Below are 19232 nucleotides of genomic sequence, written 5' to 3'. Positions count from 1 at the left end.
TGTTACACACAATGTTTCTTTCGTTTTTAGCCATTGATATGTCCTTCTGTCGTCGCCCTCCTATGTGTCTTCTTTTTTCAATATTGTGTTCATTACTAATGAAAGTCCTATGTTTCAGGGAGTCGATGGAGCATTAGTCCAAGAAGAAGGGAGAGCATGCAGTTACGGGTCGGCGCAACAGCTTGCAGAAGTGTGCACCGCAGTTACAGCGTCCCTTGATGTTCTTATGCATTTCGAGGTATGGATATTGACAGTTCGATCAAGCGAGATCAAATGACGTGATTACATCCGCTATACTTCCTTCTTTATTAACGCAAGTACTATGTTTCAGGGAGATGACGGAGCTTCTTCTACAAGAACATCACCCCTAGTAGTTGATGCAGATCTCTGGGTGGTGACACTTCCAACGATGGAGCAAATCGAATCATATTTAGATATCCATTATTTATTTTAGACAACTGATCAAAGATTGTGCAGGTCTATTTAGATGAGCCGTTGACGCCTGCACACAGTTTATGTTCTTTTTAACAAAATAGAAAACCATACTAATGCAATTACTGTGTTTCAGGGAGTTGCTGAAGCGTCATCTTCAATAATATCATTAATGGAAGTCTATGCGGAGCCCGAGGTATGGATCTTGACAGTTCCATCTAACTAGATCAACAATGCGTGAACTATTGTCGTTTGAATGTTCTACACAATGCGTTCATTCGTGTTTTGCTATTGAGATGTACGTATGGGTATTGGTCCCCAAGTACATTTTGTGTTTTCAATATTATTATACATACTAATGAAAGTTCTATGTTTCAGGGAGTCGATGGAGCGTCAGTGAGTGATGGATGTGCTTATCATGAAAATATAGTCGTTGCAGCGCGAGAGGAAGTGGAGACATGCACACACGAGTCGGAGCAACAGCGTCCAGATGTTGAAGTTCGAGGCAAGAAAGTTTCAAAGAAAAGAAAGCAAAAGAAGGTTAGTGTCCTGTTCACTATATTATGTTGTTTTTCACCGTCAATAGTTCAATACTGTAAGTTGTGTTTAAACTGAACATCCCTTTTTCAATCTGTCCTCTAGTTGCGAGTGGGTGTAAGAACTAGATCTACACAGACAGTGAAGCGAACGAGAGATGTTGCTTGTCAAACCTTTTGGCAGGGACTTGAGACTGGAGATGCATCGTGCCAATGGGAAGAATATGAAGTGATTGACAACGGAGCTATACCACCACCAGCCATTGATAGTGAATGTCCTCCTGGTAGTTTGGATGCAGTCGGAGATCAATTCACAGAATCCACACCCGCAAAAAATAAGAGCGCGAGAAAGTTGAAGACATTGTTTTTTTCTCCCATCTCCGGACAAGGAACAGATGTTGCAGTGGAAGAGAATGAAATGGACGACAATGAAACACCATCAATATCACTCAACATAGCGGAAGACGATATCAAAGATTGTACCTTTCATGTGAGTGACATGTCCTCAACGTTACAGGCCGAACCAGCTGGGATGCAGAGTGACAGTATAAGGAAAGAGGCCAAATTCATTGTATTCGATAGCTGTTTGATGGATAATATTATGATGATGAAATGTGGGCATTGGGTTGGTGGGGAAGTATGTGGGGAGCCATTGATTAATGTGACTCGTGCAATTCGAGGCACTAACCTTAAAATACATGCCACCTGTACACAATATCATCCGTTCTCATGGTCTGCACAACCCATGCTGGGGCAACTGCCAGCAGGCAATCTACTTTGTGCAGCGGCCGCACTTTTTAGTGGTTCAAGTTTTAAAAAGTTACAGTATTTCTTTCAGTTTTCATTGCGAAAACTCAGTTCTACAAATACCAAACCGATTATCTATTTCCAGCCATTAGCGAAGCTTGGAGAATGGAAAAAATGTCTATTGAAAGTACATTCGCGGGCAAACGGTTCAGGCTAGCTGGTGATGGACAGTGCGACAGCCCAGGATTTTCAGCCAAGTACTGCACCTACCACTTTCAGGACATGGAAAGTAAGAAAATTGTGAGTTCGGTGGTCGTGCAGGTGTCACAAAGTACATCCTCAGTGGCCATGGAGAAAGTTGGCTTTGTAGCATCATTGAAAGAACTACAATCACGGGGAATGGTGATCGACCTGATAGCCACGGACAGACACGTTTCAATTTCCAAGACAATGAGAGAAGAGTACAAAAATATAAATCACCAATTTGACGTATGGCATCTTGCAAAAACAATCAATAACAAATTGTCGGCTGCAGGAAAAAAAAAAGATATGCAAGGTATTTCACAGTGGTCCAAGTCAATCAGCAACCATCTTTGGTGGAGCTCAAAAACATGTGAAGGGTCGTTGGAAATTCTACTGGTAAAATGGCGGTCAGTAATGTTGCACTGTACCAACGTTCATCGCTGGTCGACAAACCAACATTTCCACAATTGTGAACATGGCCATTTGTCCACAGAGGAGGCACGGAAGAAGAAGTGGTTGATTCCTTCATCACCCACTCACAAAGCCATTGAAAAGATTGTATTTGATAAAACTATAACAAGAGATTTGAGGGGACTCACGGAATTCTGCCACACAGGAGATTTGGAGGTGTTTCACAATATGTGCCTAAAGTACAGGCCAAAACGATTGCATTTTGGCATGGAAGGCATGATAAATCGGACTCTTCTAGCGGTCTTGGCACATAACCATAATGTTGGCCGTCAACAAAGTAGGACGACCGGAACTTTAGGGACGCTTCGCTACAATAAGGCCTTCACTAAAAGAAGTAAACAATGGGTGATCAAACCAGTGTTTGAGGATATGCAATATGAGTTTATTGAGAGACTTATCGTAGATGTCCTCGGTAGGCACATACATGGAGTGGTGAACGAACCTATGCAGGGGCCAACTGCATTGCCACCCAACATTGCCTCTGTTCCATGTCCACCTAAAGCAGAGCTCATTGAGAAATACATATCACGGTTTAAATGATTGTAATTTGATTGTCTGTTCTCTCGAGTTTCCTCGTGTCGCAGGCCCATTGAATATGTGTATCTATTTAATTTGTAATTGAAAGTGATTGCTCAGTGCACATACAATGTGTCTCTCCACCCTTGCCCCTCCCTTCACCGTGCAGTAGTGCTAACCACCCGGGTGTCACCTGTGACTTTGCTCTCGAGTCTCCTCATGTCGCAGGCCCATTGAATATGTGTATCTGTGTAATGTGTAATTGAAAGGGATTGCTCAGTGTAAATGCAATGTGTCTCTAGAAATGTGTGCTCGCTCGTTCAAAGTGAAGGTCAGCTGCTTTGATGTTTTGCTCGGGTGCCGGAACGGCCCACGACCCAGTATAAGGTTCTATTGTGATTTGACCTTGACAGGCCGGGACCATCCCGAAAGACTACATTTTGGCGGTGTGGTGCAATAACGTAAGAAAAGATAATGAATAAAATTTCAGAAACGAAACGATAGCCATGTTCATTAGAAGAAGTAACGTCGGCATAGAAGGAGTGGTATTTCGGGTCTGCCCTACACAGAGACACAATGGAAAATGCAAATATAATGTAAGTAACTTTTGATGAGTTTATACCGCAATTTAATTACTATACAGTGGCTTTAAAGACGGGTTAAGTTGTACTTGTTCGTTCTATGTGGCATATTGTTTTGTACCGCGCACTATCTATCTTTTACGGAAGCACCTCAAAACCTGCACTGCCTCACTGTCAACCCCTGCACTGGGGGACTGTCTCAGTATCCTACAGCATTATTTTATGCTACTTACCTTTTACTCCACTTCCGCCCCCCCTCCCTGCCTCGCCACGCCTTCAAACACTTGTGTACACCCAGTAGCGCTGTCCTAGCTATGAAATGAATAATTTTAATAAAGATCTGATGGTGAGACTAATTTCATTTTTTATGTTTTTAGGTACATCATACACTACTGTCTGTGTCACGAGTACCAGACACCGGCGGACGGCTTCTACAACCGCCAGTTGCTTCTCCGTGTGAACAACGTTACCACCCTGACCATTTTATGGGACGATCGCCAAGTACAAGTATGCCCTTACGCGGTACTAACGGTTAGATGCAACATACCTACCGTCGTGGTGGCCTAGTGCCTTGTTGTTGGAACAGCCATGCGATTATCAGTGCGACCGAAGAGCTTATTTTTATCGTAAACCAACACCCTGTGTACTGCACACGAACATCGCTTCCCTCAAGACGAACTATTTTGGATCGAGAGCAAATAAAAATGCAAATCGCTGAATATTCTCTAAACATTTGATGTCCAATAAATGTACTTTGCCAAATGTACAATCTTGCCGTTTGCTTTTAAACCACAGTTTCACATTCCGAATTGTGGCGCTGTATTGTGAGATGATCTAAGACCCTGTGTACAGCAAAGGACCATCGCGTTCATCAAAACAAACTTTTTGGAACGTGAGTAAATAAAAATGCAAATCGCTGAATATTCTCTAAACATTTGATGTCAAATAAATGTACTTTACCACATTTACAATCTTGCGGTTTGATTTAAAAGTACAGTTTCATATTCCGAATTGTGGCGCGCTGTGTTGTGAGCTGATCTGTGTTGATTTCCGAGTTCTGTGTGGAGTCGCGTAGAAGACGCCTGGGCGCGTTTGCCTACGTAGCACAGTCACGTCACGGATAGAGGCGGGGAATATGAATGTTTTGATAAAGTCTGTTTCAGGGGCGGGGGATTTGATTTAGTGCCGCAAAGGCAGGTGAGCCAGGTAGATGTGGGGAAATGATAGGATTATCACAAAATGGAGGCTGATTTCGAGTGCGATAATGGGCGAAAAGTCGGGTAAGGTCCATAGGAAAGTTTTCTACGATCTACCGATTTATGCTTACAAACACATGGCCGACCCGTAGGGACAATAAAAAAAAAGTCCCGGAACTATCCTTTAACACACACTAGTTTCATTTGTGACCAGGTGTTATCACCAATAACTCCATCTAGGATTGGTTGAATATTAGGAAATATTAGTGTGGTCCATTTGAGGATTGACTAATGTTTTCTGTGTCCCATCAGCATGGCAATGTTGTAATGAGGTGAAATAATCTATGATGGAGAGTCGACCCTGCTGGCATTGGCCCGCCACCCAAGTTACGGACCCGACCCAAGGTACGGACCCGAGAAAGTGAGGATCTTTCAATATGGACATGGGTGCTTTTTCTGACAAGGTTGCCCCAATGCCACTGTTATAACACCAAAAACTCCCACACACAGCAAACAACGGAGCTAACTCTTTGCTAACTAAAAATAAGGAAACATTCCTGTTACTTGGAATAAAAAGGTATCTTTTTTGGTGTTTCAGAGGAGAGAAAGTCTTGGCACTTGTGTCAGCTGCTTGTGGGTGGTAATGGGGTGAGTAGTGGGGATTGGGAGGACTGCTGATGCACAATAGTGCTGGGTGCAGGGGACACAGCTCCCAAAAGCTCAGAAAAGGAGGCTTGACCTCTTGAATGCAGACCATGTTCCGGGCTTCCTGAAGGCTAGCACTTCCTCCCAGGGTGTTCCGGGCTTCCTGAGGGCTAGCACTTCCTCCCAGGGTGCTCCAGGCTTCCGGAAGGCAGGCACTTCCTCCCAGGGTGCTCCGGGCTTCCTGAAGGCAAGCACTTCCTCTCAGGGTGCTCTGGGCTTTCTGAAGGCTCGCACTTCCTCCCAGGGTGCTCTGGGCTTTCTGAAGGCTCGCACTTCCTCCCAGGGTGTTCATGGCTTCCTGAAGGCTAGCACTTCCTCCCAGGGTGTTCCGGGATTCCTGAGGGCTAGCACTTCCACCCATGGTGCTCCAGGCTTACGGAAGGCAAACACTTCCTCCCAGGGTGCTCTGGGCTTTCTGAAGGCTTGCACTTCCTCCCAGGGTGCTCCGGGCTTCCTGAGGGCTAGTAATTCCTCCCAGGGTGCTCTGGGCTTCCTGAAGGCTTGCACTTCCCCCCAGGGGGTTCCGGGCTTCCTGAAGGCTTGCACTTCCTCCCAGGGTGCTCCTGGCTTCCTGAAGGCTCGCACTTCCTCCCATGGTGTTCCGGGATTCCTGAAGGCTAGCACTTCCTCCCAGGGTGTTCCGGGCTTCCTGAGGGCTAGCACTTCCTCCCAGGGTGCTCCAGGCTTCTGGAAGGCAACCACTTCCTCCCAGGGTGCTCTGGGCTTCCTGAAGGCTTGCACTTCCTCCCAGGGTGTTCCGGGCTTCCTGAAGGCTTGCACTTCGTCCCAGGGAGCTCCTGGCTTCCTGACGGCTCGCACTTCCTCCCAGGGTACTCCGGCCTTCCTTAAGGCTAGCACTTCCTCCCAGGGTGTTCTGGGATCCTGAGGGCTAGCACTTCCTCCCAGGGTGTTCCGGGCTTCGCGAAGGCTAGCACTTCCTCCCAGGGTGTTCTGGACTTCCTGAAGGCTAGCACTTCCTCCCAGGGTGTTCTGGGCTCCTGAGGGCTAGCACTTCCTCCCAGGGTGTTCCGGGCTTCCTGAAGGCTAGCACTTCCTTCCAGGGTGTTCTGGACTTCCTGAAGGCTAGCACTTCCTCCCAGGGTGTTCTGGGCTCCTGAGGGCTAGCACTTCCTCTCAGTGTGCTCCGGGCTTCCTGAGGGCTAGTACTTCCTCCCAGGGTGTTCCCGGCTTCCTGAAGGCTAGCACTTCCTCCCAGGGTGTCCCGGGCTTCCTGAGTGCTAGCACTTCCTCCCAGGTTGCTCCAGGCTTCCGGAAGGCAAGCACTTCCTCCCAGGGTGCTCTGGGCTTCCTGTAGGCTTGCACTTCCTCCCAGGGTGCTCCTGGCTTCCTGATGGCTAGCACTTCCTCCCAGGGTGCTCTGGGCTTCCTGAAGGATCACACTTCCTCCCAAGGTGTTCCAGGCTTCCTGAAGGCTTGCACTTCCTCCCAGGGTGCTCCTGGCTTCCTGAAGGCTTGCACTTCCTCCCAGGGTGCTCTATGGGTTATTCAGTGAGACCTGGATAGCAAAGAAGGATGTTAGTGGTCGGATGTATGAAAGCTGCACTACGCTTCATCTCTACACAGTAGTTGAGGACTGCAGTCTCTAGAATTTTATTGGCTGACCTGCTCTTAACAAGCCCATAAATGTGTTAACAATTTGTATTATGTGAAAAAGCATGTCCAATTATCAAAATAAAGGAATATTGTACTCCGGTGACAGAGGGTCTTCTCTCATAATTTCTAACTCCGTCTTTCAGGCCTTCTGCCGGCTATCTTCGTCATGTCATGGCTTTTATCTTTGCCACAGAGGAGATCAACAGAAACCCTAAAATCTTACCGAACCACACTCTGGGTTACCAGATTTACGACTCTTGCCACTGTGACATGAAAGCTGTTCAGAGCACTCTCAGCATGTTTACAAAGAAAGACAAACCAATTCCAAACTACAGCTGTCGGACGGACACCACTCTGATTGGGTTCATTGGAGACTTGTCATCATCGACGTCCAATGCCATGGCCCAACTCGTGCAAATCTACAAGTATCCACAGGTGGGAGGCGCTGATGAGGTCGCTGCACAGCGTGACTATTTTTCTAGCCTGCCTGTTCGTTGAGAAGTATTTGGTAGCGTCAATAGCTTTAAAGAACCCAACTGCACAATCAATGTGGACACATGTCCTTCAAAAATTAGTCAAGGCATTTGGAGAGTTGTCATGACAACCACAGTAAATATTGTGAAGACGTTCATGGCAGACCTGGTTCAAAACCATCAGAAATTCAATTAAACAGATGTCATATGTGTGCTGCTTTTGTGCCAATCTGGGAGCTGAATGTGCTAATCCTGACAAACAGATGCTCTGATCCCCACTAGACCTGGAGGTGTTCTGAAGTAAACAGGTGCCAGGCAGGCCTTCCGAAGGAAACAGATACCCAGATCCCCACTAGAAACAGGTGCCCTGATCCCCACTAGACCTGGATGTCTTCTGAAGGAAACAGGTGTCCTGATCCCCACTAGAAACAGATGACCTGATCCCCACTAGACCTGGAGGTCTTCTGAAGGAAACAGGTGCCCTGATCCCCACTAGACCTGGAGGTTTTCTGAAGGAAACAGGTGTCCTGATCCCCACTAGAAACAGATGACCTGATCCCCACTAAACCTGGAGGTCTTCTGAAGGAAACAGGTGTCCTGATCCCCACTATACCTGGAGGCCTTCTGAAGGAAACAGGTGCCCTGATCCCCACTAGACCTGGAGGCCTTCTGAAGGAAACAGGGGCTCTGATACCCACTAGACCTGGAGGTCTTCTGAAGGAACAGGTGCGCTGATCCCCACTAGACCTGGAGGTCTTCTGAAGGAAACAAAGGTTCAGATCCCCACTAGACCCGGAGGCCTTTTGAAGGAAACAGATGCCCTGATCTCCACTAGACCTGGAGGTCTTCTGAAGGAAACAAAGGTTCAGATCCCCACTAGACCCGGAGGCCTTTTGAAGGAAACAGATGCCCTGATCTCCACTAGACCTGGAGGTCTTCTGAAGGAGCGGGTGCCCTGATCTCCACTAGAACTGGAGGCCTTCTGAAGGAAACAGAGGCTCTGATCCCCACTAGACCTGGTGGTCTTTTGAAGGAAACAGGTGCCTTGATCTCCACTAGACCTAGTGGTCTTTTGAAGGAAACATAGGCTCTGATCCCCACTAGACCTGGAGGTCTTTTGAAGGAAACAGATGCCTGGATCCTCACTAGACCTGGAGGCCTTCTGAAGAAAACAGATCCCCAGATCCCCAGTGGACCTGGAGGTCTTCTGAAGGAAACAGAGGCTCTGATACCCACTAGACCTGGAGGCCTTCTGGAAGAAACTGATGCCCTGATCCCCACTAGACCTGGTTGCCTTCTGAAGGAAGCAGATGCTCTGATCCCCACTGGACCTGGAGGTCTTCTGAAGGAAACAGATGCTCTGATCGCCACTGGACCTGGTGCACTTCTAAAGGAAACATATGCTCTGATCCCCACTAGACCTGGAGGTCCTCTGAAGGAAACAGATGCCCTGATCCCCACTAGACCTGGAGGCCTTCTGAAGGAAACAGATGCCCTGATCCCCACTAGACCTGGAGGCCTTCTGAAGGAAACAGATGCCCTTATCCCCACTAGACCTGGAGGTCTTCTGAAGGAAACAGAGACTCTGATCCCAACTATCCCCAGTGGACCTGGAGGTCTTCTGAAGGAAACAGAGGCTCTGATACCCACTAGACCTGGAGGCCTTCTGGAAGAAACTGATGCCCTGATCCCCACTAGACCTGGTTGCCTTCTGAAGGAAGCAGATGCTCTGATCCCCACTGGACCTGGAGATCTTCTGAAGGAAACAGATGCTCTGCTCGCCACTGGACCTGGTGCACTTCTAAAGGAAACATATGCTCTGATCCCCACTAGACCTGGAGGTCCTCTGAAGGAAACAGATGACCTGATCCCCACTAGACCTGGAGGCCTTCTGAAGGAAACAGATGCCCTGATCCCCACTAGACCTGGAGGCCTTCTGAAGGAAACAGATGCCCGGATCCCCACTAGACCTGGAGGCCTTCTGGAGGAAACTGATGCCCTTATCCCCACTAGACCTGGAGGTCTTCTGAAGGAAACAGAGGCTCTGATCCCCACTATACCTGGAGGCCTTCTGAAGGAAACAGGTGCCCTGATCCCCACTAGACCTGGAGGCCTTCTGAAGGAAACATGGGCTCTGATCCCCACTAGACCTGGAGGTCTTCTGAAGGAACAGGTGCCCTGATCCCCACTAGACCTGGAGGTCTTCTGAAGGAAACAAAGGTTCAGATCCCCACTAGACCCGGAGGCCTTTTGAAGGAAACAGATGCCCTGATCTCCACTAGACTTGGAGGTCTTCTTAAGGAACAGGTGCCCTGATCTCAACTAGACCTGGAGGCCTTCTGAAGGAAACAGAGGCTCTGATCCCCACTAGACCTGGAGGTCTTTTGAAGGAAACAGGTGCTTTGATCTCCACTAGACCTAGAGGTCTTTTGAAGGAAATAGAGGCTCTGATCCCCACTAGACCTGGAGGTCTTTTGAAGGAAACAGATGCCTGGATCCTCACTAGACCTGGAGGCCTTCTGAAGAAAACAGATCCCCAGATCCCCAGTGGACCTGGAGGTCTTCTGAAGGAAACAGAGGCTCTGATACCCACTAGACCTGGAGGCCTTCTGGAGGAAACTGATGACCTGATCCCGACTAGACCTAGTTGCCTTCTGAAGGAAGCAGATGCTCTGATCCCCACTGGACCTGGAGGTCTTCTGAAGGAAAAAGGAAACAGATGCTCTGATCGCCACTGGACCTGGTGCACTTCTAAAGGAAACATATGCTCTGATCCCCACTAGACCTGGAGGTCCTCTGAAGGAAACAGATGCCATGATCCCCACTAGACCTGGAGGCCTTTTGAAGTAAACAGGTGCCCTGATCTCCACTAGACCTAGAAGTCTTCTGAAGGAAACAGAGGCTCTGATCCCCACTAGACCTGGAGGTCTTCTGAAGGAAACAGATGCCCTGATCCCCACTAGACCTGAAGGCCTTCTGAAGGAAACAGATGCCCGGATCCCCACTAGATCTGGAGGCCTTCTGGAGGAAACTGATGCCCTTATCCCCACTAGAACTGGAGGTCTTCTGAAGGAAACCGAGGCTCTGATCCCCACTAGACCTGGAGGCCTTCTGAAGGAAACAAAGATTCAGATCCCCACTAGACCTGGAGGCCTTCTGAAGGAAACAAAGGTTCAGATCCCCACTAGACCTGGAGGTCTTCTGAAGGAAACAGATGTCCTGATTCCCCACTAGACCTGGAGGTTTTCTGAAGGAACAGATGCCCTGATTCCCACTAGACATGGAGGTCTTCGGAAGGAAACAGGTGCCCGGTCCCCACTAGACCTAGAGGCCGTCTGAAGGAAACAGGGGCTCTGATCCCCACTAGACCTGGAGGCATTTTGAAGGAAACAGGTGCCCTGATCCCCACTAGACCTGTAGGCCTTCTGAAGGAAACAGGTGCCCTGATCCCCACTAGACCCGGAGGTCTTCTGAAGGAAACAGATGCTCTGATCCCCACTAGACCTCGAGGTCTTCTGAAGGAAACAGATGCCCTGATCCCCACTAGACCTGCAGGCCTTTTGAAGGAAACAGATGCTCTGATCCCCACTAGAACTGGAGGCCTTCTGAAGGAAACAGATGCGATGATCCCCACTAGACCTGGAGGTCTTCTGAAGGAAACAGATGCTCTGATCCCCACTAGACCTGGAGGCCTTCTGAAGGAAACAGATGCCCTGATCCCCACTGGACCTGAAGGCCTTCTGAAGGAAACAGATGCCCTGATCCCCACTGGACCTGGAGGTCTTCTGAAGGAAACAAATGCTCTGATCCCCACTGGACCTGGATGTCTTCTGAAGGAAAAAGAAGCTCTGATCCCCACTAGACCTGGAGGTCTTCTGAAGGAAACAGATGCCCTGATCCCCACTAGACCTGGAGGTCCTCTGAAGGAAACTGGTGCCCAGATCCCCACTAGACCGGGAGGTCTTCTGAAGGAAACAGATGCTCTGATCCCCACTAGACCTGGAGGCCATCTGAACGAAAACAGATGCTCTGATCCCCACTAGACCCAGAGGTCTTCTGAAGGAAACAGATGCCCAGATCCCCACTAGACCTGGAGGCCATCTGAACGAAAACAGATGCTCTGATCCCCACTAGACCCAGAGGTCTTCTGAAGGAAACAGATGCCCTGATCCCCACTAGACCTGGAGGCCTTCTGAAGGAAACAGATGCCCTGATCCCCACTAGACCTGAAGGTCTTCTGAAGGAAACAGAGGCTCTGATCCCCACTAGACCTGGAGGTCTTCTGAAGGAAACACATGCGCTGATCCCCACTTGACCTGGAGGTCTTCTGAAGGAAACAGAGGCTCTGATCCCCACTAGACCTGGAGGTCTTCTGAAGGAAACAGATGCGATGATCCCCACTAGACCTGGAGGTCTTCTGAAGGAAACAGATGCTCTGATCCCCACTAGACCTGGAGGCCTTCTGAAGGAAACAGATGCCCTGATCCCCACTGGACCTGAAGGCCTTCTGAAGGAAACAGATGCCCTGATCCCCACTGGACCTGGAGGTCTTCTGAAGGAAACAAATGCTCTGATCCCCACTGGACCTGGATGTCTTCTGAAGGAAAAAGAAACTCTGATCCCCACTAGACCTGGAGGTCTTCTGAAGGAAACAGATGCCCTGATCCCCACTAGACCTGGAGGTCCTCTGAAGGAAACAGATGCCCTGATCCCCACTAGACCCAGAGGTCTTCTGAAGGAAACAGATGCCCTGATCCCCAGTAGACCTAGAGGTCTTCTGAAGGAAACTGGTGCCCAGATCCCCACTAGACCGGGAGGTCTTCTGAAGGAAACAGATGCTCTGATCCCCACAAGACCTGGTTGCCATCTGAACGAAAACAGATGCTCTGATCCCCACTAGACCCAGAGGTCTTCTGAAGGAAACAGATGCCCAGATCCCCATTAGACCTAGAGGTCTTCTGAAGGAAACCGGTGCCCAGATCCCCACTAGACCGGGAGGTCTTCTGAAGGAAACAGATGCTCTGATCCCCACTAGACCTGGAGGCCATCTGAACGAAAACAGATGCTCTGATCCCCACAAGACCTGGAGGTCTTCAGAAGGAGTGCGGGAGGTCTAAGGATGCACAATTTTAGTATTGAGGCTTTACTTGAGGGATGAGGGGGGTGAAGATGGGGGACAGTGAGGCTATTGGTGCTCCATGGCTCTTGGTTGTAGATTTCACTCAGATTAAGGTGCCGACAGCTAGTGTCCCGCAGCAGGGGTTTGGATGAGCAGCGTCCTGCAGAAAGGGTTCCCACAGATGGAAGTGCCGAGATTTTTGGAAATTGCTTGTAGAAAATTAGCGCATGTTTCTGATGCATTTTTTTTGGTTGGTTGTTATTATTTATAAAAATGCTCCAATTGATTTTTTAGAAAAGCTGAGTCTTGAGCTGTGGTTCACTTTCAGGCGGAGAGGTTTGAGTAGAGTGTGCCATAATTTTGTGGCCATAACTGCTATGCTTTCTTTTTCTTTGTCTCCATCATTTAGCACTAATGCTCTCTCTCGTCTTTCTATATCTGACACTCTCTAACTCGCTCAGCTCTCTTTATCTCTGTCTCCAACATTTAGCACTATTGCTCTCTCTCGTCTTTCTGTATCTGACTCTCTCTAACTCGCTCTGCTCTCTTTATCTGTCTGTATCCATCATTTAGCACTATTGCTCTCTCTCATCTTTCTGTATCTGACTGTCTCTAACTCGCTCTACTCTCTCTGACTCCATGATTTAGCACTATTACACTCTCTCATCTTTCTGTATCTGACTCTCTCTTACTCGCTCTGCTCTCTTTATCTCTCTGTCTCCATCATTTAGCACTATTGCTCGCTCTCGTCTTTCTGTATCTGACTTTCTCTAACTCGCTATGCTTTCTTTTTCTCTGTCTCCATCATTTAGCACTAATGCTCTCTCTCGTCTTTCTATATCTGACACTCTCTAACTCGCTCGGCTCTCTTTATCTCTGTCTCCAACATTTAGCACTATTGCTCTCTCTCGTCTTTCTGTATCTGACTCTCTCTAACTCGCTCTGCTCTCTTTATCTGTCTGTATCCATCATTTAGCACTATTGCTCTCGCTCATCTTTCTGTATCTGACTGTCTCTAACTCGCTCTACTCTCTTTATCTCTCTGTCTCCATCATTTAGCACTATTGCTCTCTCTCGTCATTCTGTATCAGACTCTCTCTAACTTGCTCTGCTCTCTTTATCTCTCTGTCTCCATCATTTAGCACTATTGTTCTCTCTCGTCTTTCTGTATCTGACTCTCTCTAACTCGCTATGCTCTTTTTATATCTCTGTCTCCATGATTTAGCATTATTGCTCTCTCTCGTCTTTCTGTGTCTGACTTTCAATAACTCGCTCTGCTCTCGTTATCTCTCTGTCTCCATCATTTAGCACTATTGCTCTCTCTCGTCTTTTTGTATCTGACTCTCTCTAACTCGCTGTGCTCTCTTCATCTCTGTCTCCATGATTTAGCACTTTTTCTCTCTCTCTCGTTTTTCTGTATCTGACTTTCTCTAACTCGCTCTGCTCTCTTTATCTCTCGGTCTCCGTGATTTAGCACTATTGCTCTTTCTCGTCTTTCTGTACCTGACTCTATCTAACTCGCTCTGCTCTTTTTATCTCTGTCTCCATGATTTAGCACTATTGCTCTCTCTCGTCTTTCTGTATCTGACTCTATGTAACTCGCTATGCTCTCTTTATATCTCCGTCGCCATGATTTAGCACTATTGCTCTCTCTCGTCTTTCTGTATCTGACTCTCTCTAACTCGCTCTGCTCTCTTTATCTCTGTCTCCATCATTTACCACTATTGCTCTCTCTCGTCTTTATGTATCTGACTCTCTCTAACTCACTCTGCTCTCTTTATCTCTCTGTCTCCATCAATCAGCACTATTGTTCTCTCTCGTCTTTGTGTGTCTGATTTTAAATAACTCGCTCTGCTCTCATTATCTCTCTTTCTCCATCATTTAGCACTAATGCTCTCTCTCGTCTTTCTGTATGATACTCTCTCTAACTCGCTCTGCACTCTTTATCTCTGTCTCCATCATTTAGCACGATTGCTTTCTCTCGTCTTTCTGTATCTGACTTTCTCTAACTCGCTGTGCTCTCTTTATCTCTGTCTCCATGATTTAGCACTTTTGCTCTCTCTCTCGTCTTTCTGTATCTGACTTTCTCTAACTCGCTCTGCTCTCTTTATCTCTCGGTCTCCATGATTTAGCACTATTGCTCTTTCTCGTCTTTCTGTATCTGACTCTATCTAACTCGCTCTGGTCTCTTTATCTCTGTCTCCATGATTTAGCACTATTGCTCTCTCTCGTCTTTCTGTATCTGACTCTATGCAACTCGCTCTGCTCTCTTTATCTCTCTGTCTCCATGATTTAGCACTATTGCTCTTTTGTCTTATCATGTCTGACTTTCTCTAACTCGCTCTGCTCTCTCTGACTCCATGATTTAGCACTATTGCTTTCTCTCGTCTTTCTGTATCTGACTTTCTCTAACTCGCTGTGCTCTCGTTATTTCTGTCTCCATGATTTAGCACTTTTGCTCTCTCTCTCGTCTTTCTGTATCTGACTTTCTCTAACTCGCTCTGCTCTCTTTATCTCTCGGTCTCCATGATTTAGCACTTTTGTTCTTTCTCGTCTTTCTGTATCTGACTCTAACTCGCTCTGGTCTCTTTATCTCTGTCTCCATGATTTCGCACTATTGCTAACTCACTCTACTCTCTTTATCTCTCTGTCTCCATCATTTAGCACTATTGTTCTCTTTCGTCTTTCTGTGTATGACTTTCTCTAACTCGCTCTGCTCTCTTTAACTCTCTGTCTCCATTATTTAGCACTATTGCTCTCTCTCGTCTTTCTGTATCTGACTCTCTCTAACTCGCTATGCTCTCTTTATATCTCTGTCTCCATGATTTAGCACTATTGCTCTCTCTCGTCTTTCTGTATCTGACTCTGTCTAACTCGCTCTGCTCTCTTTATCTCTCTGTCTCCATGATTTAGCACTATTGCTCTCTCTCGTCTTTCTGTATCTGACTCTATGTAACTCGCTATGCTCTCTTTATATCTCCGTCGCCATGATTTAGCACTATTGCTCTCTCTCGTCTTTCTGTATCTGACTCTCTCTAACTAGCTCTGCTCTCTTTATCTCTGTCTCCATCATTTACCACTATTGCTCTCTCTCGTCTTTATCTATCTGACTCTCTCTAACTCACTCTGCTCTCTTTATCTCTCTGTCTCCATCAATCAGCACTATTGTTCTCTCTCGTCTTTCTGTGTCTGATTTTAAATAACTCACTCTGCTCTCATTATCTCTCTTTCTCCATGATTTAGCACTTTTTCTCTCTCTCTCTCTCTCTCTCGTCTTTCTCTATCTGACTTTCTCTAACTCGCTCTGCTCTCTTTATATCTCTGTCGCCATGATTTAGCACAATTGCTCTCTCTCATCTTTCTGTATCTGACTCTCTCTAACTCGCTCTGCTCTCTTCATCTCTGTCTCCATCATTTAGCACTATTGCTCTCTCTTGTCTTTATGTATCTGACTCTATGTAACTCACTCTGCTCTCTTTATCTCTCTGTCTCCATCAATTAGACTGAGATTCTACTCATCGGCACACCCACTCCCTCCTTCCCTGCAGCTCTCTGGCCGGCCTCTCTTGGCCCTCTTCCTGCTCATACCTGCAAGGCAAAAAACCTCAGGGTCATCTTCGACTCCACACTCTCCTTCTCTCCTCACATTTCTGATGTTTCTAAGAAGGCACACTATCAGCTGCACCTCCTCAGAGGTATCCTTCCTTTCCTCTCCTTCCCCCAGAAGCTCACTGTCTCCAGAGCCCTGGTTCTCTCGAAGCTGGACTACTGTAACAGCCTCTATCTAAATCTGCCTGCCTCTACTCTCCGCCCGCTGCAACTCATCCAGAACAGGACTGCGAGACTTGTCCTTGGCCTCAAGCCCAGGGACCGTATCTCTCCAGGACTGAAATCGCTACACTGGCTCCCTGTGGCTTTGAGGATTAAGTTCAAAACCCTCTGCATTGTTCACAAGGCCTTCTGGGGCCTTGGACCAAAATACCTTCAACTCTCTCTTCCTAAATATCTTCCCTCTCGAGCTCTTCGCTCATCCGCCTCCAACTCCCTCAGGGTCAGCCGCCTCTCCAAGCAACGAGTTGGGGGGAGATCTCTCTCTGCAGCAGGGGCCTCCCTCTGGAACAGCCTTCCTGCCTCCCTGAAACTTGAGGAGAACCATCTCCGGTTCCGGAAACACCTCAAAACATTCCTCTTTGCTTCTGCTTTCTCTCCCCCTCTCCCCTGCTAAATCACTGAAACTGTACTGAATCAGCAACTGGGCCACTCGCCAATCCCGGCCCTTGGCTCAGCCACTCTCCCCTGCACTGCCTCCCTGGCAACCCTTGCACTTCGGGACTGTCTCTGTATCCCACAGCCCCCCTTCCCTGCACTTGTCTGCACTTATCCTGCACTTGCCACCAGCTGGCCCTTATTATTTATCTTGTTTTTTACTAATCACTTTGTATTGCACTTTCCCCTCTCCCTTCCCCCTTGCACTTTTCCCGTCCCCCCTACCCATGCACTTGCGCGATCTGAATGACACCTGGCCTAGTAGGATCGTTTGTCTGTCTCCCCTTGCTTCCCCCTCCCTGCCTCGTCGCACCTTGAAACACTTGTGTATAGGCACGTTACAAATGCCATATCATATCATATCATAATTAGCACTATTGTTCTCTCTCGTCTTTCTGTGTCTGACTTTCAATAACTTGCTCTGCTATCATTATCTCTCTGTCTATATCATTTAGCACTAATGCTCTCTCTCGTCTTTCTGTATCATACTCTCTCGAACTCGCTCTGCTCTATTTATCTCTGTCTCCATCATTTAGCACGATTGCCTTCTCTCGTCTTTCTGTATCTGACTTTCCCTAACTCGCTGTGCTCTCTTTATCTCTGTCTCCATGATTTAGCACTTTTGCTCTCTCTCTCGTCTTTCTGTATCTGACTTTCTCTAACTCGCTCTGCTCTCTTTATCTCTCGGTCTCCATGATTTAGCACTATTGCTCTCTCTTGTCTTTCTGTATCTGATTCTATGTAACTCGCTCTGCTCTCTTTATCTCTCGGTTTCCATGATTTAGCACTATTGCTCTTTTGTCTTATCATGTCTGACTTTCTCTAACTCGCTCTGCTCTCTCTGACTCCATGATTTAGCACTATTGCTTTCTCTCGTCTTTCTGTATCTGACTTTCTCTAACTCGCTGTGCTCTCGTTATCTCTGTCTCCATGATTTAGCACTTTTGCTCTCTCTCTCGTCTTTCTGTATCTGACTTTCTCTAACTCGCTCTGCTCTCTTTATCTCTCTGTCTCCATGATTTAGCACTATTGCTCTTTCTCGTCTTTCTGTATCTGACTCTATCTAACTCGCTCTGGTCTCTTTATCTCTGTCTCCATGATTTCGCACTATTGCTAACTCACTCTACTCTATTTATCTCTCTGTCTCCATCATTTAGCACTATTGTTCTCTCTCGTCTTTCTGTATCTGACTCTCTCTGACTCGCTCTGCTCTCCTTATCTCTGTCTCCATGATTTAGCACTTTTGCTCTCTCGTCTTTCTGTTTCTGACTTTCTCTAACTCGCTTTGCTCTCTTTATCTCTCTTTCTCCATCATTTAGCACTATTGCTCTCTCTCGTCTTTCTGTATCTGACTCTCTCTAACTCGCTCTGCTCTCTTTATCTCTGTCTCCATCATTTAGCACTATTTCTTTCTCTTGCCTTTCTGTATATGACTTTCTCTAACTTGCTCTGCTGTCTTTATCTCTGTCTCCATCATTTAGCACTATTGCTCTCTCTCGTCTTTGTGTATCTGACTTTCTCTAACTCGCTGTGCTCTCTTTATCTCTGTCTCCATGATTTAGCACTTTTGCGCTCTCTCGTCTTTCTGTATCTGACTCTCTCTAACTCGCTCTGCTCTCTTTATCTCTGTCTCCATCATTTAGCACTATTGCTTTCTCTTGCCTTTCTGTATATGACTTTCTCTAACTCGCTCTGCTGTCTTTATCTCTGTCTCCATCATTTAGCACTATTGTTTTCTCTCGTCTTTGTGTATCTGAATTTCTCTAACTCGCTGTGCTCTCTTTATGTCTGTCTTCATGATTTAGCACTTTTGCGCTCTCTCGTCTTTCTGTATCTGACTCTATCTAACTCGCTCTGTTCTCTTTATCTCTCTGTCTCCATGATTTAGCACTATTGCTCTCTCTCGTCTTTCTGTATCTGACTCTACCTAACTCACTCTGGTCTCTTTATCTCTGTCTCCATGATTTAGCACAATTGCTTTCTCTCGTCTCTCTGTATCTGACTCTATCTAACTGACTCTTCTCTCTGTCTCCATGATTTAGCACTATTGCTCTCTCTCGTCTTTGTGTATCTGACTCTTGCCTTCCTGCATTTTCACTATGGGTGGGGGTTGCCTGTAGCCATGCAACCCATTGCATGCACATTGCACATGATGGCTGAACTTGCCCTTACACTGCCTTCATGTTTATTGATTGACATCATGACTTACTTGTTGATGTAGATCTTTGGTAATGTACACATGTTCTGCACTGCACCCACCCTCTTCTGAGCCATGTTACACCGTTCTACATGCCTACTCACTGCTGTAACATCACAGTGACCTGGCATGTAGG

Source organism: Ambystoma mexicanum, chromosome 11 (genome assembly GCF_040938575.1).
Source record: "Ambystoma mexicanum isolate Mex_15411 chromosome 11, UKY_AmexF1_1, whole genome shotgun sequence".
NCBI lineage: Eukaryota > Metazoa > Chordata > Amphibia > Caudata > Ambystomatidae > Ambystoma > Ambystoma mexicanum.
This window is presented reverse-complemented; position numbering follows the sequence as displayed.